We start from the raw sequence: 17,816 nt of genomic DNA, 5'->3' as shown, positions 1-17,816 counted from the left end.
TGAGCCTCTGGCTGTATTTCTTTCTACCATTTAAGCCACATCCCAGTACAACTGCCACAGCCTTTTAATTCTCTGCAGTCATCTTGCACACACCCTACTCCTTGTTCTCCAAGGATTCAGCTTCTCCCCACCTCCTGCTTACACTGCTGACAGTTTGCCTCTGAGAGGGGTTTGCACTGACCCTCGACTGCTGCACGCACTCTGCTATTCGTCTCTTGCTCCACACAAGCACATGGGCACACAAAGGCAAAAACCAACAAGCCTGTTATAATAACACGTTACAAAACTTAGTAATGATTTCTCCTGCATGTGGAAGGATGACTCCTTGCTTTATCTACCTGCCAGGACCAGGTTCACAGCTGGTGACATTGCCATGGCCAAGGCAGCAAGACAGGTGCTGCGTTTCCTGGCTCTGTCCTGCACAGATGAGGTCAGTGGAAGCTTTGCAGCCGCTTTCACTGAGAGCGGAAAGAGGCTTGGCATTATGAAGGTCAAAGAGCTTTCTAACTTCTTCTAATGAACCCTAACACTGCTCTCAGCTTACAACCCCAGAGCGCTTTGCCAACACATCACTTTACTCAGTGTTCTGTTTGAGAACCAGCAGTTTGCCAAGAGATGCAACTGATGAAGGCACTTTTCTAGCTCACCTCACTGCCATACGGCCAGGATGGCCTCGCAGGGAGCAAAGCCTCCACGGCTCACGCAGCACTGTAATCCCAGTTGCTGATATAACACCCATTTGTCATCTGGCCATTGGGAACTGGACTGTCATGCAAATCCCACAGCATCATGTTGAGGACTGGTGAATGCTGAACAAGAAGTGCTGGGGGAGAAAGACTTCTGATAGCATGCTTCTGTGAGGGAGCAGTTTTTCAAGTCACCTTTCACCCACCAGATCACACTGAAGTGGTTCCTTATCGTTAAGAGCAGCTCCCATGTACTGCTGTGATTTCTCTGCTCCACAGCAGCAGCAAGCCCATTATCCAGAGGAGAGAACCAGCAGAAAATATCCATAGGAAAAAAAATAAATATCCAGCAACAGGATGAAATCCTGGCCCCAACAAACTCACTAGACATAAACTATGGAATAAGCAAGCTTTGCAATTGGCTCTACAACCCTGGTCACTGGGTGCAGACCATGGCTGCCTCCTGGCATCATACTGGGAAGATACCTGTCCTTATGCACCCCTCCTTTAGGAAGAGAGCCTGGGAAGGCCCAGAAGAACCCCCAGTATATACCAATAGGATCCCCCAGTATAGGTGAGCAATGGAAAAGCATTAATGCTATTTGTCACAGACTGTTAGGGTCCATCAACCTTCAGCATCCTGGTTCTTGTAACCTCAAATATTTTAACCTTCAGAGTAATGCAAAGCCTTCATGCAGCGCTGTGGGGGGTGGAGAACAAGACCTCTCCAACCTCTGCTATGCAAACAGCTTACACACTGAAACACAGGATTTATTTATACCCACCTCAGCATGACCAAGTGCCAGACCTAAAGCAATCCATCTTTCAAACTGTGGCAGAATGAACTGGTTTAATGGCCGGCTGGGGTAGCAATAGCCCCTTGATGGTTACAGTAAAAGAAAGTCCTGTCTGATCCATGCCTCAAAAATGATCTGAATTGCCAATGCTTGCCTGAGAGAAGTCGTAGAGTGAGTAGAGGCTTAAGCCATCTGTGTTGGGGTCCTAGACTCCTCATACATGCCCCATGGTGCAGAAGAAACATGTAATGAGACATGAGACTGTCTTCCTCCTGTCAAACCGTATCAGTCTTCTTGGAAGCCATAACTCATGGTGACATCACAATCACAAAGATGCAACACTACCAGGATGGTAATGATCTTAAGCCTTTGTGCTAGAAGCAAAGGCCAATGAAAAAAAAACCCAAGGAGTCTGTTTTGCACTGTGGAGAAGGTGACAGCTCAGAAAATAAACCCTGGGAACCTAGGAGAGTGCCAGGGAAAGGCTTTTAAAAATGACCCACCAAAGAAAAAAATCACCAGAGCCTGATAGAGACCCACATCTTTCCTGCATTTAGCTTTTCTGCCATATTAGCTCAACTCCTTGTCAAAACAAGTTCTGTTTTGCTGCTGTCAGCACAGTGGGCTTAATGTAGCTTAAGAAAAACATCTCACACTATTCTTCATACCTCATATATCATCTCCAACAAGCCAGATAGCAGAAAACAAGCTGCTACTGTGCAGCTGATTATTGGTGATCATGTACGCAGGCAGGCCCAACGACAGAAGAATACTACTAAATTTTGCTAAGATCTGTTTTTAGCTATGCAGAGAGGCAATGCATAACAACACAGGGGGAGCCTTCGACTCAGGGAAAAATCCAGACTGCCTATTAACTACAAAACCACAATTCAACATTTTCAGCACTAACAACTGCACCAGAGAGCACCAGTCTGACAAGTCCCTTTTACATGGTACCTGCTGTTAGAGAACAAAGTTGTTGTCCATACGAGGCATTTTTACATGTAAAGTTTGTCTACAATGATTTAAAAGAAGAGTCAGAAGAGCTGAGATGGAACAGACACTGAGAACAAATACTGCTATTAAAATCAAAGCAAAACCTGCCATTTGGTCTTTTCCTTTCTCAAACAGTTCAGCTGCTAATCTAGCAGAGACAGTAAGTCACTCCATTCCTCTTAATTATCCTATTTTGGTCAGCTCCATTCCTATGGATAGTATCTGTGTCTGCGCATACAGTAATTTAATACAGCTACTGGATTCAGCCACAGAATGTTAAATAGTTACCTATCCTTTGTTTAATTGCAGAAAATCAGGACATTCTCCTAACAGCATGGTAATAAGAACTTGGGGGGTACATCCCTGAAATAACTCATGTCAATTTTCTAAAACATCAGCCATTTAATTTAGGAGAATCCCAGAAGATATGAAGATGATTTCCTGATACCAAGGTATTCCTGCCAGTGTTTCACTGTGAACCATGTATTTATTTTGTCTTGCATATCTACCCTGTGAAAATATCTCATCATCATTTTCCACTGATATTCGAGAGGGATCGTGTACTGCTCTCAGCAGCCAGCATTATAGTCTTCACCCTCTCTGCTGAGATTGGGTGGTTCATTTCCTCCGCCCAGACTAACTTCAGATTGTCACTATTGCCTCACGGTTCTGAAAAAAAGTATATGCAAAATATACTTACTTGTACTTGGAGCAAGTAGTTCCTCATCTTGTAATTTCTTGACACAGCAAGCCAGCAGTGATAAAACAGGTTTAAACTACAGCTTAAAATTAAACACCTCTTCCTAGTCAAAGCTTCCATGTCAAAATTCTTGGTCATTCCTGAAGACATGCTCAAAGTGGTGTTGCCCCACTCCTCGATGAAGAACCTGACTACAGAACCGAAGCTTATTTCTCACTGCTTTTCACAAGGCTAGGACCTTAGCATGGAAAATAAAAAAGTAGGATCTGGGATCTGGCTTGGAAGGGATGTTCTGTGTTTCTGAGTCCAGCCCCTGTAATTCATCAGCAACATTCTAGACAATTAATTTTTCTCTCTACTGTTCCCATGGGAAGAATGCTTCACAACTTCATTCTGATGGTTGGAAGTATTCTTCTCATTTGCAGTCTCAGTTTGTTGATGATTAGGTTGTGCAGTCTTCTTACGCTGGCATTTCCCTTCAGCTTAAATAACGCATCTCCTTCCCCAGTACCTTTTCCTAGAATGCATTAGCAGACAGCTTTCACAGATCCAGCAGCCTTTTATTGCTAGTTACACTGAGTCAAATTTTTAGCATTCTCTTACCAGACAGGGCCTCTCTTCCCCAATCATCTCAGCTGTCCTCATCTAGCAAGCCAAATTCAGAATCTGTTTGTCATCAACAACACTGGCCTGGCTCCAGCCTGCTCACACTGATCTTCCACAGGAATTCCCGCAGGTCTAGTTGCCTCACTTTCACTTTTGTCTCACCAGAATGACCCATGTCAGTATCCCACTGAGAAAATAAAGTTGATACAGTCGAGTTAAGCTAGGTGAGATCCAAGTACTACAAGGGCCTCTTGCAGGTAGGAGCCAAGGTACGCAGGGAAACTGATGAGCCCAAGTTCACCACAGCCTGTTCGGATGCATTAAGAGGATATCACCTTGAGCTAAGGTGCTGTCAGTGCCAGTGGCCCACACCAAGCAATACACTGCGCTCAGGTGCCCATGTAGGCCCCATTACCAATGGCTGCATAGGCTTTCCAAACAAACTATGAATTCCTTAAACCCAGAAACACTCTTCTGTGCCCCCAAAGAGGACACATTTGAAGAAGGCAGGGGAGCTCCTCTTTCCCATCTCTGTGCATAAGTACAGAACCACCTCAGGTGTACCAAGACAAAAAAACCTGTTTCCAGATGTTTGGGACTATGAGAACAACACTTCCCTTTCCCCCCCAGGAAGAAAAAGCTCACTTTAAGCCAGCCCATTCCACTGTTGCAGTTTACTGTGCAGTGGCAAACAGCCAAACGGCAGGAATACGCAAGCTGGCTTCACCACTGCAAGCAATGGGGCATGCTCACATCTGCAGAGGTGGGCCCCACCAAGACATACAAACTCTAAGCAGCTAAGTCATGACAGCACTGCTCTGCCTGTACAGACAGTACAGCCACAGTCTGTTGTCAGGGTACCCTCATTAAACTCCTTGCCACTTCACCGGACAGAGGTGATATAAGCTACCTGTCCTTCACACATGCTTGCTTCACCTCTTCTTTCATTCAGGCATTCATTAGGCCACACAGTGAAGAAACCATTTCTTGTAGGATTCAGGACATGCACCTCACCTTCTTGTTGTAGATTTTTCACCTTGTGTCATGTCACTGAGAAAAACTGGCTATGAAACTGTGAAATGCAGCATGCTAAACACTGTCAACCTGTAAAATCCCACTGGGCAGCTGCTGTACACGCTTATCTCTGTGCAGCCAGGCTCTGCCATCTCGCTGGCTTAAAAGAAATGTTAATTTTCCCCTGTAGAATATGGAGCTGGATTCAATCTCTATTCAATCTCTGTTCCTGCCCCTTCCCTCTCATTCTCTCACAGCTTTTCTCCCCCTTCCTTTGTAGCCGCATGTCTAAGGGTACAGCAACATCCTGGCAGACCTTTGAGGCCAGCCAGTCCACAGCTCTCCTGAAGCCACAACAAATTTCACCACCTTCCACTGGAGCAGAGCAAGGAGTCAGGACTCTTGCTGCTGATTATGGTACCTCCCTTTCCCTTAAAACAAGCTGCCTCACCACTAAAACCTGTTTTATATGGAGATCAACCCAGTCTCACTGCACATTAGAAACACCGAGGGGTCCTCAGCAGCCAGGAAGGCCAGGCACCAGTGGGGCACCTAGCTTTAGCAGCCCTGTGCTCCAAGGCACCTTGTATCACCATTAGCAAGGAGCCAGCGTTCCATTTTCTGCCCATCAGAAAAACTGTCCCACTGAACAATGTAGAGTGAGAGAGAAACAGAAAACACTTTTTGATAGTGCAGCATTCGAAACTCAAGCATTTCCTAGGCACAGTGACTACTCTTCTTTGGATCATTCCTGTTTTCTTGGAGAGCATAAGGCAGCAAACGTCTCCAGAATGACTGCTTGCAGTAGGCAAGTGGTGGTAACTGCACAGACCTTGTTGCGAAGTACTCTAAGAAACAGCTTGCTTCCTTCTCCCTTAGTTCTCTTCCCAAAAGTCCCCATATCATCAATGAAATATACCGGCTTTCTGCTCTTACTTGTTAACCTCTTCCAACAGAAAGGAAGTGAGTCAGCAAGACAGGCTGTACTGCAAAACCTAACCCACGTGGCAATCCTTCTCTTCACCTGGGGGGAGGGAGGGAAAGGGGATATGACCTCCTGTCTCCTAAATAAAAGCTCACAACATTGCATGGGCAGAAGAATAGGGCAACAGCCACACATGCCTAAAGTTTTGCATGCAGCAAGTGTCAGGTCATATGACACCTCTAGCTATACCAAGTTCTCAAGCACTTGCAGTCAAGCCCTGACACTTGGTCATGCTCAGCAGTTCACACTGTGATGGAGCCATCCTGAAATAAGAATTGGGTACCAGACAGCAGCAGAGCAATGTTTGTATGGCTTTGCTGTAGCATAATGTCATTGCAATTCAGAATGCTACACCAAACGGCAAAGAAATGGCACTTAAGGTCTAGATGACAGGAAGCAGAAAGTTCGCACCTGCCACTGAGCCTTTCAGACCAAACTGAAATAACCCACTCGGATTTAATCTCTTCTTCTAAAGACAAAGCCACGACACGTATGTTTCCAGTTTGTTGATGACAGACGGGTGATCTTGTCAGAAAGCCAAAGACTTAAGTACAAAATTCCTGATTCCTGTTCCAAATTCTGTCTCACATTGTCTTAGTCAAGTTTCTTCATCTTTGTTGTCCAGCCTTTCCCCTCTGCAGAGGGGGAGGTTGTGCTTCACCAGGCTCTACCAAACTTTATTCATGCAGTCCAGAATCCATCATTGCTACCAGAAAGTAATGTCTTTTTTATTTCTTAAACACTGGAAGGAAGATACCATATTTATACACACACACACACAGAGTAAACCTCTATCTAGGAAACCGCTTGAGTATTTCATCCTACTGGAGTAGGCAGGAAAGAGCATGAAAATAAAATAGTGGTGTTCTGGATGTTTTCATCCAAATCTGAAATAGTTTCACCTCTCCCAGGCTTTAGTTCCCTTCTCATCTTCTGTCACAAGTGGAGTCTATACCCACAACTGGACTAATCTACATTTAGGGACTTTCATTTCCACCCTAGTCTTTTCTTCTTCTTCACCTGGATGTCCCTGCAGAGCTGTTCTAAGTCCACATACTACACACTTTTTGCTGTAATTCAGGCCTTGCTGAACATAAATATCAGTACAAAAAGAGGGACATGGCCAGTTGTTCTAAATGCAGCCTTAAAATGACAGCCTTAGCAAAGCCTGTGCTGCTAAACAAAGAGACTTGAATTTTCTTGCTAACTAGGGATGGTGAGGGTGCACTGGTTCCTTCAACAACTGCTTTGAAATAAAAGAGGAAAGTGATGTGAGTGATGATAATAAGCCATCAAATGGAATAAACCGGCCTACACTGAGCATCACCAACTCTTCTGTGAAGTCAGGCTGAAATTTTGAATTTCAATTTAGTAAGGGGAAGAAGAGATTGAGTGCTTTGCAAGAAAGAATTGTGTGTGTGTATCCTACAAGGAATAAAGGGATGCTGTTTCTGCAGGGAGTGGGAAGAGGAGGAAAGTGGCATTTTTAAGAGCATTAGTGCACAGAAAAAGCAGGACTTATAATGGGGAGTTCCTTCTGTCTCAAAGCCGTAAGAGTGCCTGTGTTCTTGCTCACCTCAGGCACGGTAAAATACTCATATGGAGGGGAGCGATTCCGTCTCTGCTTCCCCCTCCCCCCCCAGCTGCACTGCTACCATCTCCCACCCACCTGCAAACAGCTCCCTCCCCTCCCCTGTTGCTGACAGCGAACAGAGAACGCTGTCCCCTGCTATGCTCCCTCCTAGCAAAAGAAGTCTAAGAGCTTTCAGTGCTGAGAATTTTAGCTGCGCTGCTCTCCATGGCCTAAGAAACAGAAAATCTGTGCAAGCCAAGCCCAGTCCTTTGCTGCAGCGTTTTTTTGACAGATGTATGTGGAATCACTCACTGCAGGGGGTGGAAAAGGGATTTTGCTTATTTTATTTTCCTGCAAGCAAAACTGAGAACTGCTAAAGAAGCAAAAATCAGAACTGCTTCCATTACAGACCATGCTGGTGTCCAGCAGCCAGACTGTAAGTCACTTGTGTTCAGCTTTTCCTGATGAGTTCTTACCTGACCCAGCAGGACAATGGTGGCAAAGTCTTTGTTTTCTATGTTAAACATAAAGCACAGTTTTCTGTTCTCAGTGCCAGCACCAATCTGTGCTTCTATCAATGCTGGCAGCAAAGCCAGTTGCTCAGTATCATTGCTCTCAAGAGCTTTTTAGATCCTGACTACTCTCAAATTACAGTAGATATAATGCCCAGCTGCATGCTAAACAGTTATTGCCAGAACTGTACCTTCCAGCAGGCAGGGCTCTAACGGGCAGCAGCCCAGCAAGGTCAGTCTCCTCTTAGCTCTGCCACTGTCTCTGTGCCATTCTTTCCCCTCCTTGTTTTCACCCAACATATCTATTTGATGAGAGTTTGCATGGAGACTGTATACGCTACCATACTGTAAGGACAAATGGTTTACTTCCATCAACTGCTATACAATGGCTTGCTGCCACACTACAGAAATCCCAGCAACTCTGAAGTCACTTTACTGGCTTTTGCAGACTTCATTTCATTGCCTTAATGGGAAGACAACACTGTTTGGGGTATCCACAACAGAAAGAAAATGATAGTGGGATGTATCTGAGTTCTGTAACACGCTTGTTAGACCTTGTTTTCTCTTTCCAGGAGCAGAAATAATACAGTGATTTGTATTTCTCCAGGTATAGACTCTTAACTGCATTTTGCAGAAACAAGCCATCCATGAGATGTCTGGCACTTCTACCACCAGCTAACCCTTTGCCCACCAGGGAACACTTCCAGAACAAAGTCTCAGGAGAGTTTATTGTTGCCATTTCTGACATGAAATCAACCAGCCAGCAAGGATTCACTTCTGGCAGCTGAACTATGCATGCTCACTTCCAAACACAGGTAGAACTTCAGACCTTTCATTGCAGGCAGGGCTATAAGGCTGTCTCAGCTCTCCACAAGCCTTTGGGACACAAGGACATCTGGGCCAGTTGTGAAAGGAAAAGCACAACAAAGGGAAACTTCAATCACAGTTGTAATACAGAAGGCTCTGACCCTTATAAGCCCTGCAAAACTGTAATACCACATGGTGTTCTCTAGATTTTGAGTGGTCTCTACGCTGGACCTAGAAGGCACTGGGTGACAGGATGAAACAGGCATGTACATAACATTTCTTACAGGAAAAAAGATCCTCATTGTCACCACCATAACGCTGTGCCAATCAGCAGTATCAGGCAGGAATGAATGCCAGGAATTCCTGGCCTATGATCCTACTTCTGCTGCAGAAATCCATTGGTAAAGAGCACATATCCAAGGCACCGCCTGGTACATATGTGAAATCGGAATGGGCACGGGTTGTTTTGTGGATGCAAAGCCAATGTGTCTGCACAGCCACTGCCTGCATTTGGGTGTCGAGGTCTGATACATGCAAATACAAGCACGCACATTTTAAAAGCCTTTTTAAAACTCAAGTGTTTGTGCAGCTGTGATCAAATCACTTTAATTCAACCAGAGGAGAAGCGTGGCATGGCCATGTGATTGCAAACAGTGAAGTTTCCTTGGCTTAGCAAATTACTATGTGTCCGCTGGGCTGTGGCAACTTATTATACACACCCTTTTAATTCAACTCTAATGCAGAACAGAATATTTTGGTTTAAATCATTCGGAAGCAAGTAGCTCTTCATTCAAGTGGTTTAAACAAAAGCACTTCATTGCTCAGTGAGGGTAACAGTGCACATGGTCATCCGCTGCCTGAGCTGAGCTTTGATATCTTGACCACTTGCAATTATAGTCTTAGAATACAAAATAATCTGTCTAGACGATAGAGGAATACGATGTATGTATGAAGTTGTTGTATGAGTACAGCTCTGTTACAAACACGTACTCCTGAATTTGTTTCAAACCATAAAGCTACCAGGGTTTATCAAGGCATCACCTCAATGCCTCCTTGTCCAAGACCTAGGTACAGAGCAGGGGGCCTGTAACCCACCAGTAGCAGGCAATGTTTCAGACACATCCAACTGATGCTGTTGGATGTCTTGAGTGTCAGCATCAGAGCCAAGCTATGGAGCCCTACAGTACATTAGGGCTCTGGCTTGCTCTAGGCTGTTGCAAACACAAAGACCAAAAACTGGCAAAGTTTTGCCCACTTGAAAACAAAAAAATGCTACATTTATCCCAGTGGTCAATGCGAGTGCTTAGGAGCAATGCCAAAACAATATTTATCAGCCCAGCTGCGTTCAGCTTACATCAGGGAGAACACCCTGATACAGCAAGCAGCCAGCCTGGGAGTACTCAACACGCTAACTCTTACACTATTTCATTTGTACTAGTTATTCTGTAAGGTAGTTTTGAAATGAGCTGACCTGTGAACTGAACACATCTGCTTGTGTGTACGTGGCAGACGAACCTAGCAAAGAGAGGAACTGGACAATACACAGGCCACTGAACTGAGGCAGCTTGCCAGTGCCTGGCTGTCACTGTGCCAGGAAGTACTGTTAGCGACGGGTCAGACTATTGCCACAATAACCGATCTAGAAAAGGAGAAACCCAAAAGCGAGGAGTTAAGTCTCCACCTTGCCTTCCTCTGTAAGCGGAACCACACTTAAAACACATTGCCAGCCTGGCTGTGCTAGTTTTAAAAACAGCATTGCAGAGTAAAAGGAGCAGGGGCGTGGCTTTACACTTGAGCAAAGCAGCAGCGGAATGGGCAGGCTGGTGGGCAGGCTGGCAGGATGGCTGCGGACCCTTTGTATCCTGCTGGAGACCTCTACAACCTGAGTGACGGCTGCAGAAGCAGGGACAGGGTACAGAGACCAAACTTCTGCTCTTCTGCTGAGCACGAGCACATGGAGGGAGGGCCTTTCCCAGAAGCTGTTACTGCTGTCTCATTTTTTGATTTTCATACTTCTTGCACCTGATCTCTATCACTTGGCTGAGTCTTACCAGCTGCCTCACTTCACCCAGTTCAGTTTTTTTCTTACAGCACCCACTGTAAGAACTACCTTGCATTACCCTTCTCCTCGGGACAGAAAATGCAGCTTTTTCTACACTGTCAACTAATCTGGAAACAAACTGCCAAAAAAGCTGCATGTGCTGCCCAGACTGCTTAGTTCCAGGGAAGAAAGGCAATTTGGTTTAACTCTATTCCCTGTCACCCCAAGCTAATGCCCAATTAAAGTAACAGAAATCTAATTACACATTGGGCTGAACAAGGTAAATAATGCCAGCACGGCTGTGTCTGTGGCAATCCCTGCCTCCTCATCTCCCATCTTTGGTACTAAAAGGTGCTAACATGAGTGCAGCCTTCACCAGTGGCTCCAGACAGCTGAGTCACTACAGTTAGAACATGATTGAACCAGAAGGGATGGGGTGGGAATGCTCTTATTCCCACATCCTATGAGTGTTACATAGCTGGGAGTAAGCTACCTACACCCAGCTGTGCAGACATGGATCTACAGTCTCTTCAGCACCCTGGTAAACTCATTCAAAAGTTATAGAAAAATCACAATTACAGCTTAAAAAATTAAGTAATATACTAAGCACAGAATTTGACATTTTTTCTTCTACTACAACTGTTTTCAGAACAGGCTGACATGAACAAAATACATATGGGTCAGTGCTTGCTTAACAAGGCCAAGACCTCACCTGAAAACTTCCAAGAGCTAAAGCAAAACCACCAGCCCATTACCTTGGCTCTAGCCTATGATGGTGACCCTGTGTGTTCCTCGGTATCACTTGACAACTTAAAGGGGGGGGGGGGGGGGGGAAAGGTGTGTGGGTGTGTGGAATCAAAAATATATCTTTGAACCTCTGAACCCCAGAGGTCCAGTTCTTCCTTCTAGTCCTCCCAGAAAACTAAGCTGCTTGCTTAGGAACATCTTGCCAACAACCGTCACAGTCAGAAAGCAAAAGGCTCTGACCATGATATCAGTCTCACTTTATAACCCAGTGCTGTCCCCGCAGGAACCAATTGCTACAGCAGGGAGGCTGGAGGCAGCAGATAAGCCTTAGCTGGGTGATAAGAGATCAGCTGCCGGGTTATCAAGGGAGTACAAAAATCAAATAGATTTTGATTTGGTAGTTAGAGCTTTTCATATATCCAGGGAATAGAAAAGAGAATGACCAGGGAGGGGGAAGGGGGAGAGAGGAGTCTTTTCCAGGGTGTTGTGATGTCAGATCTTTTTAGCAATGAATTTCTAGGTTAAGCAGTTACTGAGACACGTGGCTGTGGAGAACTGCAGTCAGCACAGGCGTTTGTAGGAGGAAACTGAAAGTGGTGGAAGAAAGGCAAAGCATAGCACATCTAAGAGCTGCAAACCCTGCCTGAAGTAAGCAAGATGCAGTATAGCAATGACAGTCACTCCCAACAGGCACAGAAACAAAGAGCAGCAGCAGCACTGTACCCTCAGAAAACCACTTATTGCAGCATTACAACTCATCCATCCGATTCAGCATGGGAAGTTAACCTAGTCCTTCTCAGATGTGACCCAAGCTTTGGGCTCCAACGCCAACTATAATGTCCGTTGGCCTCCATGCTATGTGTCCAGCTCTGTAACTCTTTGGCAGGAGCAGACCATCAGCAGTGAATTACATCAACAAACATCAGCTGTGTTGCTGTTTTAAGTCCAGAGGCAGGCAGATGAAGATAACAGACTGGATTTCATTGCCAGCAATGGAATAGGCAATGGGTGGCAACAGCCAGCCAGGCAGAGATCAGTAGACAGTGTAGTAGGAAGAAGAGAAGATGATCCTTTGATTACCTGAAATTTGACACAATAAGCTTGGAATTCAGGTACAATCGTGCTATCAGCAGTGATAAGGGCCACATTTGTAAACTTCCATATATTCACCTAAACATTAGCACCTCTGGTATAAGCTTCTAGTCACAAGTTCTGGATGCTGCAGCCATTTTCGTCACAAGGAAACTGTCACACAGCATATAAAAAGTGTTTTTTAACACACAATGGCTTGCAATTAGGCTTACAACCAAAACCTACAGGAATTTAATTCAGAATTTGCCCTGGCATCATGGGATCAAGTGCATAAAGAAGGCAGGCCACTGGAGCCCTTCTCCTGGTCCCTTGGCAAGTGCCAGCAGACTGCTCTCACCTCTGCTGCTCAGCCCACAAAGCACTGTGCTGGCCTGCACAGCACCTGGGGACAGCATCCACCGCCATGTGGACCGCACCAAGCACCAGTGGCACGTGGACCTGACGTGTCCCAGTTAGGCCCAAACAGGGAGACAGCATCTCCACTGCGCTGCGAGGGAGACTCACGGAGTGATCTGAACCGCTCTTCATCTTCAGTGAGCCACAGACTATTCGTACTCCCATAATCTACTTCCCAGCTCCATCTCCATCTCTGTTAATTGCTGTCACAGCAGGAGAGTTTCTGGCATTTCAAAGAATGGCCTTTCTTATTGAGCAGGAAAATAGGAGATAGCAGGCAGCACTACATGCACAGAAACTGCCAGAGATGCTCTCTTCTCCCGGCACAGCACTGTTCATGGGTTTCCCTTGGTCAAAGCAGGAGAGCAGGTGGGAAAGCCACAGTAACTGACAGGGAGCTCCTAGCCTTCAGGCCTCCACCCAGAACCCTAGGAAAGGCTGAGAGCCTCTGGGATGTTGGCTGTACTAGGAGTGCCAGGCATCTTGTCTGACCCTTCCTGGTAGAGAACAGGGCAGAGAAACCAAGTGCAAGGAGTTTGGATTGAGCCTGGCCCACCTTCTCCCAGGAGGGCATGCGACAGGGCAGAAGGGCTGGGTCTGGCAGGAGCTCCAAAGTATTCTAGGCTCTCCAGCATCTCGTTGTTTCTGAGCACATCTCTAGTCCAATTTCAGATATATCTGCTGTTGCAGCAAATGTTAACTCTGGTGTTGGCTGGTATCTCACATAGATCTGGCTTTTGAAATAACTGGTTCTCTTTGAATCAGCCGAGCAAGACCATGACACCTTTATGCAGATAAATCTGCCCTTTTCAGCTAGGATGTGCTTCCTGGCAGCCTTTCCAGACTCAGACTTTAAGCACTTCCTATTGAACAAAACAGGTTATTTAAATGGGGGGAAAAAATGTAAAAGCAGAGATCTCTCTCCAGCTGATTGTCTTTGGAAACACAGGACTGGAGGCTGCTGTCCCAGAAGACTGAGCTACCCTTATCTGAGGCACTCTGTTAAAAGACTTGGAATCACTTATTAATTTAGTGAAAGCTCCTTAATTTTGATCCTTTGTCTGCACTAATTGATTTGCTATCAATAACCTGCATTGATTAGGCCTCCCGACCTGACAGAGACTCTCTTTCAGAGCAGGAGTTCAAAGCCTGAAATGATTAAAAAAGACAGCACCAAAACGGCTGATAAAGAAAAAGGTGTCATTCTTTTTCCATGTGAGTATGAAACCAAGTGCGGTTAACCCTTTTGTACCTAAAAATATGCTTAGGTCTAAGGTATTTGTATAACCTAGATATATCTATGAGATTTATCCCACTTTGCCATTTTAATTAAAATATTACTGATGCACTGAAGTACCAGACAGGATGATAGCTGAGGGAAGATCTTATCTGCTTCAGCCACAAAGAAAGCTCAGGGAAAGCTCCTGGACCCGGAGGCTGGTGAAGGTAGGACTCTCAGATCCCTTCCAGCAGATGGATGGCATTGTAAAGACTGTTGAGGAAGTCAGATTTAATTTGCAGCAGATCCAAACCAAATGCAACAGTAAAATTTAACAGTCACCGGGTAAAATTTTGACAATAAAGTTTTGAGGGCTGAGAATGGCTTGTGTACAAGATGGCAGGAAATCATCCTCAGAAAGAGCTGCCTGTCCGAGAGGGTGCTGTCACACAGCCCCAAGCTGCTCCCGATTCAGTATCTACCTTGCACAAGCTCCAAGAGGGGAAGAAGTTAGGGCTGTCCACATAACCTGTTCCTCCAACACAACAAACAAAAGTACTGGCTAGGGAGAACTCTCAGGCCATCTAAGAAAGGATGTTTTGGGACATACACTAAGCACAACAGAGTAGGAACACCTCAGCTGTCCTCTGCGCATCAGTGAGGGGAATAAATCACAGCCAGGGTCTCAGGTAGCTTTGTCAGCTTCAGATTCCCAGTCTCCAGTAATGGCTTGCAAAACAGCACAAGACCAGGTATTCACTCTAGCTCAGAATCTGAATAAATCCAGATGGCCACTGTCCAGCAAAGGCACTTGACTGATCTTTGAGACATCCAACTATCGTAACAGCAAGGCAGTGTGGCTGGTGCTTTCTTCATCCAAGCTGTGTCAAGAACTCTGACCACCCCTGAGGTGTGACAGTGATAGCACAACTCCTAACAGCACACCTTCCTAGGCCTGCAGGTTTTCCTCTCAGAACTCATTTCACTAGGGGACACCCCCCCCCCCCGAACATGTCATTCCTCTCACAATTTGTTTGGTGGCAGGACTGAGTGTGGATCAGGTACAGCACAAAGAGACTGCTTCTACCCTGCAGGACAAGCCATCAGCTGCTGGTCCAGAAGGACCATGTTGGACCACTTTTTAAGAATCCTATGCAAATGTAACATGAATTATAGCTCATGGTTGAAACATGCCCTGCGTGACAGATTACCACATCAGTACTTCCAGTTCACATTGGCAGCACTTCTGCAGAGGGGAACTGACAAACACAAATTGTACTGAGCTTCTGCATTTCTACTTTAACAACTGCATACAGCCACCAGCACTCTAAATGCCTTCCTATGCATCTTGGCCTCTCTTCCTTACGTGAATGCTTTTAATATCCCTCAGCCCTTCTAGCACATTTTTCTATTCCTTCCTTTCTTTTTCTCTCTTCCCTCCCTACATGCATCATAGGTGGGTGCTAAGTATCCCTGCAGCTACAGTTACTCTTCACATGTTGCTGTCCCACCCTCCTGTAGATCTTTCATGTTTATTTATTTACTGCATGTCCTTCACATGTCCAGAAATCTCAGAAAAATGGACAAAATTTATAAGTTCTAGCTATACAAAATTTCCGGGAGAACAAGGAATGTGTTGACACCCATGCCCTGGTCTCACACCATGAGGAGGGGTGAATTCCTAAGCCCTGAGGCTCACAAGCAGCTCTGAAAATGGTGATTTAGCAGCTGCTTTCTTCCACAAAGCACTATGTGCTGGGAAAGAACCATCTTGCACATCACAGGAGAACCAGCCCACTGAAATTAAAGATTGCGTGTTTTCTGAAAATCCCTTCCATTTAGTATGGAAGCCATGTCAGCCTTTGTGTCCTCCACAAATTCAATGTGAATAATGGTTAGGACAGCTGAGCACTGGAATAGATGGCCTTGGGAAGCTGTGGAGTCTCCATCATTTGAATTTTTTTGAACAGGCTAAACAGTCATTTGTCAAAAATGGTTTAAGTATTAAAAAATCATGCCTTGGGGGGAGAGGAAAAAGAAAAAGTGACCTCATAAGCTCTATTTTCTATTTCTGTAATTTAATTATCTCACCTGTGGACTCTAGAAACTCCACTTGCCCCCTCAGCTGACCACAGCACACCTTCTCCTAAGCCCTTGTGTTTCATGTCCATGTGTTACAAAAACTCCGTTCTGCAGTAAGGGTGGCCTTCATGCAGCGGTTCAAGTGATACATTCACATCAGCTTCCCGCATTTACAAGATGCCGAGGAATGGAAAGCACAGTGCTGCAAGTACCTGAAATTCTCCATATTTTAAAGAGGAACTTCTATTCCTACTTTTAACACATGACCAACAGATCAAAGTAACTGAAGGCTTTACCTGGTAGCTCCCAAATACTAACACGGTGTGTACAGATATCACAGTGATATGTGCAGTATGAGAACCAAAGGAGGTACGTTTTCTCCACCCACAAAGAGCAAAAATAGGCTTTTATTCTGGATGACTTATTTTAGACTAAAATCAAGAAAGAACAAAAGCAAAAGCTCCAGGAAGTGGAGTCTGCACCCGCTTCTTATTTTAAGATGCTGCCTTGACTTTTTAGAAATTTAAAGCTGCAGCACACAGAAAGCAAAATCAGATCAGTGATGTTACACAGCCCACTATTTCCAAATATCAACCCAGGCTCTTAGAAGCAATAAAGATTCAATAACACTCCAGTCTCCAGTTTTGAAAATCCAAAGGGAAAAACTGTAACAATTAAGGACAGATACAGATACATAATATACATTGCACAGATGTTTTATTTCCCTGCAATTATATATATGTCCTCAAAAAAACCCCAACCAAAAATCCAAAACAACAACAAAAAAACCACCAAAAAACAAAAAAAACCAACCTTCATTAACTCAGCATTACAGTTGTTGTATATTCTGCATGAAAAGGAATCAGGAAAAGTGAAGGAAAGTACTCATCAAGATAGCATCAGCATCCAGACTAATCACATAGCCATTCCACCAAATTAATTTCCAACATGTTCAGATACTGGCCTTCCATAAGTAATTACTACACAAATATTTCCAATGTTGCCTCTTCAGTCTCAGAAGATGTATCTAGAGTAAATATTTTCACATGAAATTGGCAGCATAGTTTTACATACCTACTGCTAAACAACACACATATATCCTTTGGGGATACACACATAATATAATATAATCATTTATGGGGAATCCACACTAGCGTGTGCAAACCTACTAGGAAACGCAAGTTCATCATCAGTTAAGAAGAAAATCTCTGCTGAGGACGCAGCCTCCAATGCAGACTGTTAATTCTGACCTCAGCACCTTAAGATTGCTCGCTAAGTCCCACAGACAAAACAGTGATAAACTACTGGGCTGAACTTAAGAGGCATGCATCTGAGTGTGACTGTGGGGAGATGGGTATGTATATTACCCCGTCGACATTTAATACTATCCAACATTACTGACTTGCTGGTAGACAGCAATAACTCTGTCAGCAGCAGGGAAACAGAGGCACAGAACATTCCCATTTTCCAATGAGCAAAGGCGAAAAACATGAGTTTCATCTTCAAACATTTTACTTATTGATTGGTTCTCTCAACCTACATCCCAGAATTTCTCTCCACCTC

Source organism: Falco punctatus (genome assembly GCF_963210335.1).
Source record: "Falco punctatus genome assembly, chromosome: 4".
In the NCBI taxonomy this organism is placed as follows: Eukaryota; Metazoa; Chordata; class Aves; order Falconiformes; family Falconidae; genus Falco; species Falco punctatus.
Note: the sequence above shows the minus strand (reverse complement) of the source record.